We start from the raw sequence: 16281 nt of genomic DNA on the forward strand, positions 1-16281 counted from the left end.
AGGTCTATGCCACTGCAACCAGCTCAAAGATTCAAAAGACTTTAACTTTGGAGGCTATCAATCCTATTTGCTTTGCACTGTTAAGTCTAAGTTGCACAACATTATCACTAAGATACCTTAAAGGGGGAAGGGGGGGGGGCGCACAAATTGAAAGCTATGTAAGTCATCCTGGACCCGATAGTATAAACTTTGTTAAGGAGTAGGAAAATCAAAATGCTCATATAAGATGTGGGGGATTAGTCATGTGCGTGTAACAACAGTACACTTCAACACTGCTTCTGCATTATTAAGGCTCGGTCTGACAGCACCAGCCCACTTTATTATTTTTATTTTTTAGTACAGGGATGAAACCAGGGGCACTTAGCCACTGAGCCACGTCCCTCGCCCTCTTTTGTATTTTATTAGAGACAGACTGTTGTTGAGTTGCTTAGGCTGGCTTTGAACTCGCGATCCTCCAGCCTCAGCCTCTGGAGCCGCTGAGATTACAAGGGGGCACCTCTGCGCCCGGCTGCACCAACCTATTTTAAAATACAGATTTCAAAATCACACTCCTTAAAGAAAAAAAAATTTTTTTCTTCTGCACCGTATTGCAACGCGGGAGTACTGAGAACATTCTCCTGGGGTCACAAGCCGAAAACTAGACCGACCCTTCCTAGCCATGAGGAAATCACTTCCATAAAGGAATTGCTGCATCCCGAGAAGGCTTGACCTGTCCTTGTAAGGGCGGTCCCCAGGTGTAGACCACAGTCCCCACAAAATAGTGCGAGCTCCACCGCCAAAGACCCTGCGATGGTACCCACAGCCTTCCGTGCAAAGCAGGGGTCGCGCTGACCCGAGCCCAAGACAGTACTCAGGACTGCCGCTAGTGTGTAGACCTGTTCAGCTCACAAAGCACGGGAGTCCGCCGCGAGCGTGAGCGCAGGCGCTGCGGGGCGGGGGCGGGGGCGGAGGGGACACGCCGCGATCAGGCCCAGACGCCAGGCCACTCTCAGGCCCACTTCACTGTGGTGGGCCTTCCGCAGGCCTAAAGCTGCGAGCGGCTGGAGGGCGGGAAGCGACCCGCGGGTTTGCACCTGCACTGCCGGGTCGCCCCTCCCCTCACCACAGCCCAGCGCTGGCCTCCTTCCTCTTCCGCCCCTCGAGTTTCCCCTGTCTACTGCCGTGCCCCGCCCCGCTCGCGCGGCTGCCTGGCCGGCTGTGACGTCATCAAACCCCACCCACTGGCTATAAATACTGGCGTCTCCGGCACCGCCTTCCCACACTCTTTGGCTCTCCTCGCGGCTGAAGCGTTTCCTTTTCACCCTGTTGTCGCCTTCTCTGCCTCTTCTTTTCCTTTCTCGTTCTGCTGCTCTGCGGTGTGACGAGGCCAAATCCTCTCCCCACCCAGCCTGCGACTTTCTCCTTTTACCCGCGCTGCTCCATTTCTCTCTGGCCGCCGCTGCCACTGCTGCTCAGCTGGTGTCGGTGCCGCGCTTTTCTCCCCACGTCGTCCCCGCAGCCTATGGCCCAGGCCGCCTTGGGTATTTCTGCTCAAGGTAACCACATCCCTCTTTAAAAATTCCGCCGAAAAAGAGAAGACGCTTTACCCGACTCTTTGGGCCGTTATCTCACGTGAGTACTGGGAGTAGGAGAGCGGGAGGAGCTGGCGCGGGCCGGCCTCGGGGGCGGTGGGTGCCTCCGCTGGGCCGCGTAGCCCTGGAGTCCCCGCAGCGCCCCGCGGCCAGCCGCTTCGAACATGGCGGACAGCGGCGTGTGTGGCGGCTGTCGGTGCCTCGAGTGGCGGGGCTGGCGCGGCGGGTCGCGCTTCAGGGCCTTAGAGGCGGCCGCCCGGCGCTAGGCAGAACCCGAGCCACAGCGGTTGGGGCGAGGGGGCGTGTGCGTGCGGGGGCGCGCGTGGTGGTCTGGCCGCCGGGGGTCGTGGTCCACTCCCGGCAGCGTGCGGCCCCCACCCCTCTCCCGTGGTGCATTGCTGTTTCCGGGGAGGGGGCCCAGCTACGGCCCCTCGGGCCGTGGTCCCTATCTGCTGCTGGCTCTGCTTGGCCGCCTTTGGTTCCGGAGCCGGGTGGGCGGCGCGATGGGCTGCAGCGGCTTGGGCGCTGGGTTATGAATGGAGCCGGTCGGGCCCAGCGCCGGCCTCTTGTGACAGCTGCGGAGGAAGCTGGTCTGGGGGGTGAGGGGAGCGCGGTCCCCCTCTGGTGGAGGAAAGTTGACCCCACTCGGGGCCCGGCGGCGGGGAAGCCCCGGTGTCAAGTAGCGTGCGGGAGGCCTTTGGCCCCTTCTGGAAGCCTCAGGGCTGCCGCTCCGCCTCTGCGGCGTTCCTGATTGGGCCAAGTCGCTTTCACTCACCCCAGTCACCTCCCGGAGTCTAAGTATTAGTCACCATGGCTTCGCTTTCCAGTTCGCGCCGCGATTTCTGGGCAGAAAGAGGGAAAAGGGTAGGCTGGGATGGCTTATCAGGTATTATCTTGACTGCCAGCAGTTAATGGTGATGACGTGTTTCAAATCTTAGAGAATATATGCCCTGAACTTGTATTCCTTAGACTAAACCACTGGCTAGGAAACCAGAAATGGTCGGGGATACGATTTACAGTCCAGTCATGTTTCAGCAGATTTTACTGGATTTTGTGGTGGCATCTAGGTTGAATATGTTAAGTTTTTCTGTGTCTAGCTTGGGTTAAGAATGACTCTTAAGGAATCTCTCTCCCTTATTGTGCGCTCAGGAAAGCCTGATAGAAATGTGGCTAATGGTTGTTTGGCGAGGCCCTAATGATCCTTACACATAAGATATCATGCAAATACTGATCCTGAGGACAAATAAGCTCCGAGGAGTTTTACATTAAGTAGGAAAGATGACTGACTATAGGAATAAAAATGAAATCAAATTATATTTTTTGTCCCCCAACGTATTATTTATATAGGATCCCAAACAGGTTAAAGAGTGGTACCTCCACTTTGATTCTATAATTAACATTAACATTTTCTTTTATTTGCCTTATATAATTGTTGCGTGAATTTCACAGTTATGTTAGAGACACCAAAACACTTCCCTTCCAACTTTAGATAGGAACCTCGTCGTTAGATAGGGTTCCATGCTGTTAGCAATTTAAAAAATTTGGGGGGAGTAAAATTGACTGTAAAATCCACAAAAGTGTACTATTTGAGCCTTACAAAAAATACTGCTATGTAGTAACTCAAGCCTCTATCAATGTGCAGAACAGTGCTGTTGGCCCAGATAGTTAGTTCCCTTTTGTCTAGTCAAACTGTCTCCAAGTTGCCACAGACTCGACCATGATTCTGATTTTTTTAAATTAAAAGATTAGTCTTGTTTGTTCTAGAATTTCCATACAAGTAGAATCAATCTATATGCATTCTTTTGTGTAAAAGGCTTTAATTTGGCATGTTTTTGATGTTCACATTGCATTTTTCAGTAGGTTTTTTATTGCTGAGTAGTACATTGTATTAAATACCTTGCCTGATTTTTTAAAAAAATATATAATTTTATTTTAGAAATTTCAGTCTTATGCACACAAAAGAAGTCTCAAAGACAGTAACAGTTCCTGTATACTTAACCAGTTGACCATCTTGTAGTATTGTGGTACATTTAATCTAAAGTAAACTGAATTTGTTAAGTATTATTACTTAAACTCTTGAGTTTCTTCAAATTTCACCAGGCTTTTGGTTTTTGGAGTACTAGGGATTGAACCTGGAACTTTACTAGTATTTGGCAAATGCTTTACCACTGAGCTACACCCCAGCCAACAGTTGCTTTTTGTTGTTCTTTACTTTTTCCAGAATTCAGTCCTAACTCTACCACATTGTATTTAGTTGTCATATCTCCCTAGTCTTATCTGATCTGTGACAGTTTACATTTTCTGTTGCTTTTCATGATTTTCAGTGCAGAGAAGTATTGGTTAGATACCTGATTGACTACCCTCCAATTTGGATTTGTCTTGATATTTCTTATTACTTGAAAGAATACTACAAAACAACCTTAGAAATAATTGGTAAAAACAATGTGTAGAAAAAAAATCATAATTTTGAGATACTAAGTTTTGAGATACTAAATGTCAAAAGTGATAGGTTTTTTGTGTCTTGGTCTGCTGGCTGATTCAGTCAAGTCTGGTATGCCATGCTCTTCAAATAATTGTTGAGGAACTTGGTTGCAGAGTTGTCTCATCTAGCTAATTTATGCAAACCATTCTAACTGAAAAATTTTTCATAATTCCTTTATCTTTTTATTTAATCATTCATACTTTTGAAAATGTGCTTTTCAAAGTTTGGCACCTTCTTTCCCTGATAGTATATTTTTGTTAAATTTAGTGTCTTTGGGGGTGGGGTGGGTAACCTGGAATTGAACCCAGAGTGCTTAACCATTGAGCCACATCCCCAACCACTTTTTTTTATTTTGAGATAGACTCTCCCTAAGTTGCTTTAGGCCTCAACCTCCTAAGTCACTGGGATTATAGGCATGCTCTACAATGCCCAGCTTCAAGTTTTATTAAAGATCTTACTGAAGAATATTCTCGCATTTCTAAAGATTAATGTTTTTATATTTCATATCACTTAAACAGCAAAATAGCTGTGGGTAATATAGCAGGGAAATGATGAATAATGTCTCACCAAGGATAATTATCCTGTTGCCTAGGATAATTGAGAGTGAACTGTCCCTGGCATGAGTAGTATTTTTGTTTATTTTAAAAAATTATCTAGGTGTGGGAAGAGTTGGAATGTTTACGGAGTAGCACATTATTTGGAATTTTATGTAAGTTTGTAATCATTGTTGCAAGTTAATATGTATTCTTTGGTCATCAACTGTGAGTGTCTTTAACCAGTTTCCCCTGCTAAGTAGAACATATTACTTCCTTCAAGGAATCCTTGAATCCTGGTGGAAGGGAAAGGGAGGCTTTAGGCATGCTTAAGAGTGCTTCTGAAATTTTTCGAACTCTTGACCTTAAATTTCTAGTTTTATTATTTCTGGTTTCCTTATTACCATACCAACCTTTTCTAGCACATACTGTCAGGTTCTATTACTTTAAAACAGTAACTATTGAATTACAAATAGAATTGTAGGTATAGCATTTTATCTTGGGAACTAGTCAAACTGTAATAGGTGATGACCATTTATAAAACAGCATTTTGTGTAGTGTGGCAAACACTTTGACAATTCATTTGCTTCTAGTGGTAATAGAATGAAGTGTAGATCTAGATAAGTTGGGTATGAGAAAATAAAGCTTAAGAGATTACTTGCCTAACATTATAAGGACTTCTCAATAATTCAGATACATAAGGTATTAGGATGTACAACTTTTTTTTTTAAGTAATAAGAATTTGCATTTTAAGCAAAGAAAAATTTAGACTTGAAGTTGAAGGGTGTTCTGGGTAGTTCCAGACTTTAAGATCAAGTTGGAACGTTATGTATTTAAAATCTTGCATATATGCTGGACTGTTGAGGGAACTTGGACAAATGAAAGCAAAATTTATAGCAGGCACTGTGGTGCATGCCTGTAGTCCCACTTACCTAGGAGACTGAGGTGGGAGGATCACAAGTTTGGGGTCCTATCTCCCTCAAGATAAAATAAAAAGGAATGGATGTGTAACTCAGAAGTAGAGTGCTTGCCTGGCATGTGCAAAACTCTGGATGCAATCTCCAGTACCACCAAAAGGGCCGGGGGAGGCAAAATTAGACTGGAAATTCATGAATAGGTAGATAAAAAAAGCAACTTGATAAGGTGACTGGTGCCAGGTTCTGTGAACTTCTGTAGTAGAGCAGCTTGGAAATGATTATTAATAAAAAGTGCTTGGTTCTATGGTAAACACTTTGAAACATTTTGGGTAATGTGACTTTAACAAAACATATTCTATTAAAACTAAAGTTCTGTAGTTTAAGTGAACCTGCTGTTGGAGCACAGCTGAATTTTATTTTTTAACATGGAATTATCTGCCACTTTTATTTTCTTTAGGGCGAACTTTCTGACCAAGTATACAACTACCCAGAAGGCCTAGGAGAAGTGCTGTATAGAGAGCAGTTTGACTTTAACGCCGAGCCACCTTGGGAACCTAGCTGATGATAGGGGGGTTCCATCTCCTAACTTGTCCATGTAAGTACCTAGGGGATCCTAGTAAAATGAAGGCAAGTGAGAGTGCTGTGTTTTTCAAAACTTGAAGTTGTATTTCTTTAAGAGCAGTGATCTTTAAAAACTCTTGACAGTTATAGATTAGACTTAACTATTCAGTTTAATTTATGCATTTTTCACCACTTAACTGGGTAATTTATAATTTACTTTCTCTTGAATGCATATAATATATTTTACGTGAATAAATTGTAGAGTGTTTTTGTTTTTGTTTTTTGTTTGTTTTTTTGGAACCAGGGTTTGAACTCAGGGGCATTCAACCATAGAGCCACATCCTCAGCCCTATTTTGTATTGACAGGGTCTCACTGAGTTGCTTAGTGCCTCATTTTTGCTGAGGCTGGCTTTGATCCTCCTGTGTCATCCTCCCCAGCTGCTGGGATTACAGGCGTATGCCACCATCCCTGGCTGTACAGTGGTTTTTGGATTTAAGATGTAGTTTGCCACATCATTCAACCATTTAACTTTGGTTCAAGTACTGGTCTTGATCAGAAAAAAGTCAAAAACCATTTTTATTTTTTTGGTACTAGAGATTGAACCTCAGGCTTCATGCATGCTTAACATTCTATCACAGAGCTACACCACCAGTCCCAAAGACATTTTTAAATAAAGGAAAGGATTCTGCTGACATTTCACTCATTAATCTATACCTCAGAGCATGGGATTTGAAACATGAATCTTAGTTTTTGTTTTCTTAGTCATGAACATCATGCTAGACTAAATATGATTTTTCTAGTTTACATTCCTTTTCATAAAATGTCTTTTTGTATAATACTCAGCTGTTGGGAACAACTGGTTGTTTTTAGAGGACTTTCTGAAAGATGTCTGTGTCTCCCCCATCCTGCTACCTTTCTAACATATTTTCAAGGATAGTTTTTGACTAGATTTTCTGTATGGATTGACTTTTTAGAATTGATCCCCCATGCAAAATATCATTCCTCAGTAAAATATTTGAGATGCTAGATTTGTGTGGTTGGTTCATTTAAAAACTTAATTGTATATAGATTTCTTGCTATTGAAATTTGATTTGGGGTATTGAAATTAGGATATTTCTCTTGGCCAGAAACTTGGAAGGAATAGTATTAGAAATTTTCACAAAACCAAAAGATAGTTTTGGTGAATTTAGTGTTTCTTTAGACTGATCTGCACCACCACCACCACCACCATGGTTTGAACCCAGGGGCGCTTGACCACTAAGCCACATCCACATCCCCTGCCCCTAAGTTGCATGTTTATTCTATCTTATGAGAGGGTGTTAAAGCAAACCCTTAAAGTACCATTTGATGTTGATGTTAACTCATTTAAATGATTTTTAGATTTCAGGTTTTTAGGTTAAGGCTAAAGAGACAGAACAGTTTTAAGTACTAGGATTTTATAAGTTACAAGTTCTAATGCTTATAACCCTGATTGGAGGTTTTCCTATTTTGGCTTTTTTCCAATCTGTATAAATTTAAGCAAATTGCTTAGTTTTTGAAACAGCCATATAATAAAGTTGGACTAGAATAATTCTTAATCCTAAGCAAAACAACAACAAATTTGTAATGCTGTGTGGTTATGCATTGTGTTTCTTGGATGAGTAGTATTAGTATCATCTAGAACAGAAATATAGAATCCTACCCAGCTTGAGTCAGAATCTTTTGAGACAGGATCTTGCTAATTGCTGAGGCTGACCTTGTACTTGGTGATCCTCCTGTTTCATCCTCCAGAGTTGCTGGGGTTACAGGCATGTATACCATATTGCCCCACTCAGAATGTGCATTTTAAACAGATTGCTTGTATGCATATTAAAAGAGAAGCATGGTGCCAACATCTTAGTACCAAGTCCATTACCTAATATTGTTAGGCTGTCTTTTCTAGGATATCTGATATTTTCCCTGAAGTTAACTGGGAGGGTCTGATTGGCAAAGATACAAATTAACTCTAAGGTGAAAATTAATTTTTCTTTTAAGGAAGGCTATAATGAAGGATGTTTTTAGTTAAGTTTTTTGCTAAATTGGAAATTAAATCTTCATTTTTTTTAACATTTGTAATGTTTCCTCTTACACATTTGACACTGATAACAGTAAGCTGAAATATATGAGAATAATTTTTGCCAAACAAGAAAAAGTAGTTTTAGAATAATAAGTAATATCAAAAATTCAGAAAGTCCTTACTCTTTTGAGTGAGGGAAGTGGGAACAGACAGACTATGCTAAAGATGTTTATTATTTATTCTGTAAGTTCTGGCAGCCCAAATTACTGATTTTTAGATTTATTATGCCCAGGGACAACGTATTAACATATACTCTTGTACTAGATGCTTTGCTGTAAAACTATAGGCCCACAATCCCTTATTCATATAATTTTGAAACCCAGGAAACTTTTTTTTAAAGAGTTTTCCTTCAGCTTCCTTGGTGTGACCCAAACTAATTTGGGAGAAAAATGTGACCTGAATCTGTGCTGAGGTGAGGCTATTTTTATCCTATCCCATTTAATGTTAATATTCCAGAGTTTTCATGTAGATATATTGTGATTACAGGATGCTGACTCATTCTCTTGGAGAGAGTTACGTTATATATTATAGATACCACATTATTGCTCTAAACCTTGACAAATTGTGAACTCAGAAAATACTTTGTTCTATGGTTTCACTAGAATTAGTAAAAATGGTAAGAGAATCATACCTCCCAGAAATGTAATATTCTTATGTATAATAGTGTGTTCTAGAAACTGAAACCCTGAGATTAATCTTTTGTTGAGCAACAGTACTATTTGGAACCAATAAGAGGACTTTGCATATAACATTGCAAAGCATGTTAACTGTTGAATATTAGTAGAATTCCCATGCAGGAGATCTGAGCTCCAGGATTTGCTTCAGGGTAAGGTTTTTAAATCAAATAAACATCTGAATTTAGAGGTAGTTCATTAAGGATCTGGGAGCTATGGAAGTTGCTTACATAGTACAACCTCTCCCCACTCCCTCAATACTGGCTATTGAAACCAGGGATGCTACCACTGAGCTACATCACAGCCCCTTTTCATTTTATTTATTTATTTATATATTTATTTATTATTTTTTTAAATATTTATTTCTTTTTTAGTTCTCGGCAGACACAATATCTTTGTTTGTATGTGGTGCTGAGGATCGAACCCGGGCCGCATGCATGCCAGGCGAGCGCGCTACCGCTTGAGCCATATCCCCAGACCCCCTTTTCATTTTATTTGAGACAGAATCTCACTAAATTGCCAAAGACTGGAATTGAATTTATGATCCTTCTACCTCAGCTTCCCAAATTACTGGGATTACAGATGTGTCCAACACTAGCTGTAAATTATTTTCTTTTGAAATTTGTTTTTAGAATCTCACTAAATTGCCAAAGACTGGAATTTATAATCCTACCTCAGCCTCCCAAATTTCTGGGATTATACATGTGCCCATCACTAGCTGTAAATCATTTTCTTTTGAAATTTGTTTTTAGAATATGTATGATGCATTATGTGAGCATTGTGAAAATATCTTTGCTGCTGAGGATAGATCTCAGGGCCTCTGCATGCAGTCTCTGAGCCACAACTTCAGCCAACTCCAGCACTTGAGAATACCTTGACAAATATTTTTAATATTAGTATCTCAGATTAAATTCCTTATGTTTGCCTAGCATGGTGGTACACATCTGCAATTCCAGCTACTCAGGAGGCTAAAGAAGGAGGATTGCAAGTTTGAGGCCAGCTTCAGCAATTTAGCAGGACCCTGTCTCAAAATAAAATATAAAGGACTGGCCATATACCTGAACGGTAAAGTTATTCTGTGTTCAGTCCTGGGGTGGAGGTAGCAATAGTGGAATTTCCTAGGGCTTTATGGAAACCCCGGTAAGGGGTTTCTAGTGTGTTTGTTTTGTTTTCAGTTCACTTTAGCTGTAACTCCAGTATAATTAATAAATTAGCCTAATGGAAAATATTTAAAATTATCTAGTCCAGAAAACTAAACTCCCTTTAACTATTGGATTTGGTAATAGCTTTTACCAATGGATTCAATGATGAAGTTGGGTTGAATTAATCATTGTATACCCCCTGCCTTTTTGTTGTTGTTGTTGGGGATTGAGCCTGGCAGCACTCTGCCACTGAATTACATTCCCAGCCCTTTTTATTTTGAGACAGTGTCTTTACTAAATTGACAAGGCCGGCCTTGAACTTCTGAGTCTTTTACCTCACCCTTCCAAGTAATTGGGTTTACACCTGGGCCACCAAGCCTAGCTATCATATGTCTTTCAGTATCATGTTGTATCTAAGTATAGAAAGAGATTTAATTAATTAAGTGTACTTTTTAAGTTTGCTTTAAAAATTACCTGATTGTTATTAGTTGACTGTATGTTCTTACAGAAACATCAAAAGGACATCAGCATTCAGGTTCTGACTTTCAATTGTTAGTATTTATATAGCCTTAGTAGGACCCCACCTTAAGATTATTTTAATGTTCTTTATGAATTTGTTAATGCTGCTTCTTCATGTATCACAAATTGTTAATAGAAAAGAGAGGTTGGGGCTCAGTGCTAAAGCACTTGCCTAGCATGTGTGATCCCCAGCCCTGGGTTCCATCTCCAGCACCACATAAACTAAGTAAACAAAATAAAGGTATTGTGTTCATCTACAACTGAAAAAAAAAAAAAAAAGTTGATTCTACTTGTGGTAAATAAAAAGGAGAAATTTGATTATGGTAGTTAAAGATACTGTGATGCAAGCAAATTCAACATAACATTCATTAATGGTTGATTTTCTTGGAGAAAGATGAGTATAAAACTATCATTGTAATATATAGTTTTAAGGGGTGTGTGTGTGTTTATTATTTTTAAACAACCCTTGCCCCCCATACTGGGGAATGAACTCAGGGCCTCTTACCATTGAGCTATATAATGAACCCTTTTTATTTTGTTTTGTTATTATTTTACCTTTGAGGGAATTCTCTGTTGCCCAGGCTGGCCTTGAATTTGTGATTGATCCTCTGCCTCAACCTCCCAGGTAGCTGGTATTATAGGCATGTGCTACCATACCAAGTCTTAAAATATATTTTTAAAGTATGTTTATTTCTTTGACATGCATAAAATACTTAAGGGTGCATTTCTACTGGTATAAAGTAGCAGAAAAATATTCTGTATAAGCATAGTGTGAATTAAAAGCATGTTAATAGATTAGTAAGTTTGGGCGGGGAATATGGTATTGTTGCTTGGGGCAAATTTATCTTTTCTAGGAAGGCCAACAAGATTGGAAAATGGTGTAGACCAGTTTTTAAAGATGTTGAACTGTTTCTTGCATTTGCTACACTGCATAGTTTAGTTGAGAGAATTAATAAAGTGACTACCAGTCTGTTTCACACTGTCTTCACTCAACACATTCTTTTTTCAATTTAGGGTTTCCCCTACCCCTCTCCTTCACACCTCTCAAAACCATTTTGGAACACGGAGGAATTAATTATGAGAAAGGTTTTGTAAACACTAGGTAAATTTGGTAGTTTGCTGTTCTAGGTTGGTCATTGTTTAGATAAGCCTGAGGACACTCTTCCAGTGAAGGTACTTATTACATAATGGAAGGCCCAGGAAACAGATGTTTTATTCTTAACCTCCATTCGTAGGTTATTCATGCCTATTTAATTAGTTTGTTGCATGCTAATTGAAGCAGAGATTTAGCCATCCTTTTCCCTAATCTGGTGTTTTTCACTTGATGGTCCAAGTAGAAAGTATTTGGATAACATACTGACTTAGAAGGATTAGCCTGGTCCGGTTCAGTTTGCCCAGGAATGTATGCAGCCACTCTTGAGGTTTGAAATGTCTAATGGATTGACTTGCAGCAGGAGTCAAAATAGCAAACTCTTTCGAAATATTCTTCATAAATTTTTTGCCTCATTTTATGTAAGCACATATTTCAAGTATCTCTTCAGGATTTATTTACTATGGGATTTTATTTTGTTCATTTTATCTAGCTTAATCAGTTTATGAACTGATCTTTGATACCTCAAACACAGTTGTTTTGGGGGACAATGGTGAGAGGTTTTTGTTTTGTTTTTTTTCTTGTGATGTATATGGTCTTGATCTCTAGAGGTTTGAAAATAGTATCTTCTAGAACTGCTTTGTTTGAAACAATAGCCATATACAGGTACCTTAGCAACTGGGAACACAGCTCATGGATAGAGCACTTGTCTAGCATGTGTGAGGCCCTGGGTTTGATTCCCAATACTCTGGGGGAGGAGAGCTTTGTTTTTAAAAAATTTAGTTCCTCCGATGCATGAGGCTTATATTTCAAATGCTTGAACTACCAGTAAAGAACAATTCATTCATCATAGAACACTGGGCAGCACTACTCTATGATAATTATTGTAAGTGAAATATGAATCACATTCTAAGGTTTGTCTAATAAAAAGTTGTTGCTGAATTTGTAAGGGTTTCTTATTTGTATATTCTTACTGAATTCTTTAGTTGTCTAACATATCCTTAGGATATTACTCCTTATAGTGACTGAACCTCATGTAAATTGAAATTAATATTAGCTTTATGTTGACTTTCTTTTTTTTTATTTTTGTGGTACCAGGTATTGAACCCAGGGATGTGTTTAACCACTGTACCACATCCCCAGCCTTTTAATTTTGAGACAAGGTCTTGCTAAATGGCTGAGCCTGGCTTTGAACTTGTGATCTTCCTGCCTTATCCTTCTGAGTCACTGAAATCATAGGTGTGCACCACTGTGCCTGGCGACTTCAGGTTATTTTTATGTATTCCTTGCTCTTTACTGAAAGTATTGCAAAGAGCTGTTACAGGAAGTATTCTCTCTTAGTTCATCACCTAGGTTTAGTGTAATCAACAAGAGTTATATTTGGTGTGATCACAAATAGGATGGTGTATTCTAGTACATTCATCTTGGAAACTGTAACAATAACCAAGTATTATTCCAAAGGAGATATTTGCTCTCCTGAATTCACGAAGAGCTCCTACAGGTTATAAGAAAAAGGGAAAGCACGATTTATAAAAAAGATTAATAGATTCGAAATTCATTTGTCACTTCCAACCTAGCATTTCCATCCTTGAGCATGTGTCCTAGACTGTAGCACCTATGTCTATTTAGACTTGCAGCCAGTACAGGACAGGGTATCCTGTAAAATAGCATACTGCAAAGTATTGCTTAGGATTCCACGAAAGAAAACTATTAAATAAGGTAATGGTGCTTAGCAAAAGTCTAAACATCTGTAGGGGAGACACACACACTGCCACCTGTGAGAAGGACCTTTGAGATATGACTCTTGTTTCTTAATTGCTTGCTTAACCTGGTCTTTGTTGCAGTAATTGTATTTCACATATGTTTTATATACAACAAAATAAAAAAGTATTCCATTGTAGTTAGGGCTTCCAGTTAGTGAGATCTGCCTAAAGTATGAATATGTCAAATCTTATTTACATTAAATAAGATGAGATTTCAGTATTTTTCTTGCGCAGGCACACTTTTTCTAGGGAAAAAAATCGAGTCTTCAGATTGTCAAGGGAGTTTAATAGTGTTAATTCCACATGTAAAATAACATTGCTGTGAAAATTCTGTATTTTATTTTTCTTATTAAGATACATTTTAATATTTATTTTTAGGCATTTTGAACCTAATTTGAAATAAGTTGGGCCTATTTCCTTAACCCTCCCTCTCATCTCTTGTTCATTCTTGTTCTTTTAAGGGCGAAAAAAAATCTTCAGATCTTTTAGTGTTCTTTCTTTAGGCTTACTCAGTTTTTTTCCCTCCCCTCCCAAACTCATCTCCTGAAAAATAATTTTTTATGAGTATTTATTGTGATCACTAGCTTTCCAGTTATTGTCAGTTGAAGCAGGCCCTGTCCTGGTTATCCTGAGTATTCCATCACTTGTTTTTATCCACTATGGCAAAAATGGATTATGTGATCTTATGGCCATCACCCAATTTATTAGAACTTCCTATCATTTTTAGTATGTAGCTTCCTGGAATTTTTTTTTTTTTTCCTGGTTCAGACCTGCTTGAGGCCTTATTACATCTATAGTGCCAAAGTCATTTTTTAGAAGCCTCTTTTAATGCTATTCTGATCGATCACTTCTAAAGGTATTCTGTGTGGTAAGTAACTTTTTTTCCTGTTTTAGGTAGAATGCAGAGGAGGGGGCTTTTTGACATCTGTTTTTTAAAGCGGAGTGCTGAGTCATCAAATGCTTATGTAAAAATAAAGAACTTCCTATCATTGCCTTAGACATCTTCAGAGTAACTATAGTAGTGTAAATTTCAAAATAGCAGTTTTTCACTTTTAAATGAGTAAAAGTCCTATTAGAAAAATGGTTGATGTGTTAAGGTTGGGTTTCCTGCTTAGGTGTCTCTGAAACAGTACTCTCAACCTTTCAGCTCTCCCTGTTCTACTTCCAGGGAGGTCTTCACTTCAGAAATCCAAGACTCATATTCATCCAGCTTGGTGTCAAGTGGGCTGTTGCTGCCAGAATTATCTTGTGATTATTTGAAAGATGTATCAGTTTCTTCTGAAGTACAATCAACTGTAGAAGCCTTTGTAGCAGGTGTGTAACAAGGCAAGTGCCCAGCTGCTGCAACCACTACTCTTGGAGCTACCCTCCCTGTGAACATGAGGACTCAAGGCCTCATGGAAGGCTCCAGGGAGCAGTGTGTGGTTCTTTGGAGCCTTTGTTTCTTTTGGCAGCTCTTCATGGAAAATGTATTATGAAAACACCAATATAAAGGTGTAAATGAGGGATGTTAAAATTTTTTTCCCCAGCTGAGTCCAGGAGGAAATTTCCTATTAACAAATTACTTTTGTGATTATAGCAACTTTAGTATTGTGAATTAACCTGAGGTTTCTCTCAACCATATATTAATAGTGTTTGTGAAAATAACTTTGAAAGTGCTTGTATGTAGAGAACACCTTTTCATAATTGTGGATACCAGTAAGCATCAGAGCTTTTATAAAATTTGCTACTAAGTTCAAGTTCTAAAGCTTTCTGGTGAAGAGAATCTAAGATCTACATAGAATAGATTTTCTAAAGTTTTATAAATAATTTAAGGTCCAACAGCACCAAACTGATAAATAGTGGTGCATGATGTGTTAGAATTAATCTTGTTTCTGATTTATAACCAGAACCACTAGAACATTTCATCTAACATCGTGGTTTGATTCTGTATTTTCAGTTAAGAGGATGGAGAAGTCCTGGGAATAATCCCTGTGGTGTTAAAAATCGAGGTGAATTAACTTGCTGAATCTGGTATACAGTATAAACTCTGCTCACCTCAACATATGCACACTTATTTTTTTTGCTTGCTAGAACATGCTGCATCTCAGAATTTTTATTTATTTAATAATATTGGCAGCAACTAACTTTAATACCTCTAAACATTCTAGCAGAAATGTTTCTTGTTTTTTTTTTTTTTTTTTTAATGTTAACACAAACCTTTCTTTTTGTGACTGTAGCTATACAGTGTTTTTGCTAACATTAAGAAAATTACAGGAAAGATCTGGAGTTTTTAAACTTATTTTAAAAAATTCCTTCAGTGAGATGGTGGTATAATATTGAAGGTAGAAAGACTCATTCATGATCAGGCTACTTTGACCCTGATTGGCCCTTTTTGATGGAAATACTGGATCTCCAATAACAGACATTTCATTTGAATTCATTGGCTCAAAGTGTCTTAGAAAGCCTGTTTTCTGAAGATATTTGTGTTTTACAAGTTGCAGAATTTGTTTTTTCTGGGACTGACAAGCTTTTAGCTTTTAACAGTAACTGATAGCTAAGCTTAACATTTACATGCACATCACTTGCATATCACAGTTAAAGACTTCTTTTTAAGAATGTCAAAAACAACTGGTTGTGGTCATGTACACCCAGGTAATGACAAGTTCAACATCAGCCCCTGCAACATAGAGATGGCCTAAGCAATTGAGCCGAGATCCTGTCTCAAAATAAAAAGGACTGGGGATGTAGCTCAGTGTTAAAATGTCCCTGGGTTCTGTCCTTAATTCCAGCAACAACAAAAAGAATGTCAAAGACAGGTTTTTCAATGCATAAAGGATACATTATCACCACCTCTTAAGTTAAGAACTCCCTAATTTAGCTGGGAATATAGCTCAGTGGTAGAGATCACAAGTACCCACAAGGCCCTGGGTTTGATCCTCAGCAGCAAAAAA

At 39.3% G+C, this 16281-nt stretch overlaps 1 protein-coding gene across 4 annotated transcripts in view; it reads left to right on the forward strand.

Moving 5' to 3' along the window:
* The first annotated feature begins 1272 nt into the window (after positions 1-1272).
* The window catches only part of Azin1 (antizyme inhibitor 1), a 30459-nt gene continuing 15450 nt past the window's right edge, over positions 1273-16281 (forward strand). For 2 of the 4 annotated variants that reach the window (XM_027948826.2, XM_027948834.2), the window contains exons 1-2: positions 1273-1611; positions 5961-6098. The gene's annotated coding sequence lies outside the window, so the exon portion shown is untranslated. Of the gene's footprint in view, positions 1612-5960; positions 6099-14516; positions 14675-16281 lie in introns of all 4 variants that reach the window. The other 2 variants (XM_071602194.1, XM_027948832.2) reach the window with 2 other exon arrangements.

This window comes from Marmota flaviventris, chromosome 15 (genome assembly GCF_047511675.1).
Source record: "Marmota flaviventris isolate mMarFla1 chromosome 15, mMarFla1.hap1, whole genome shotgun sequence".
In the NCBI taxonomy this organism is placed as follows: Eukaryota; Metazoa; Chordata; class Mammalia; order Rodentia; family Sciuridae; genus Marmota; species Marmota flaviventris.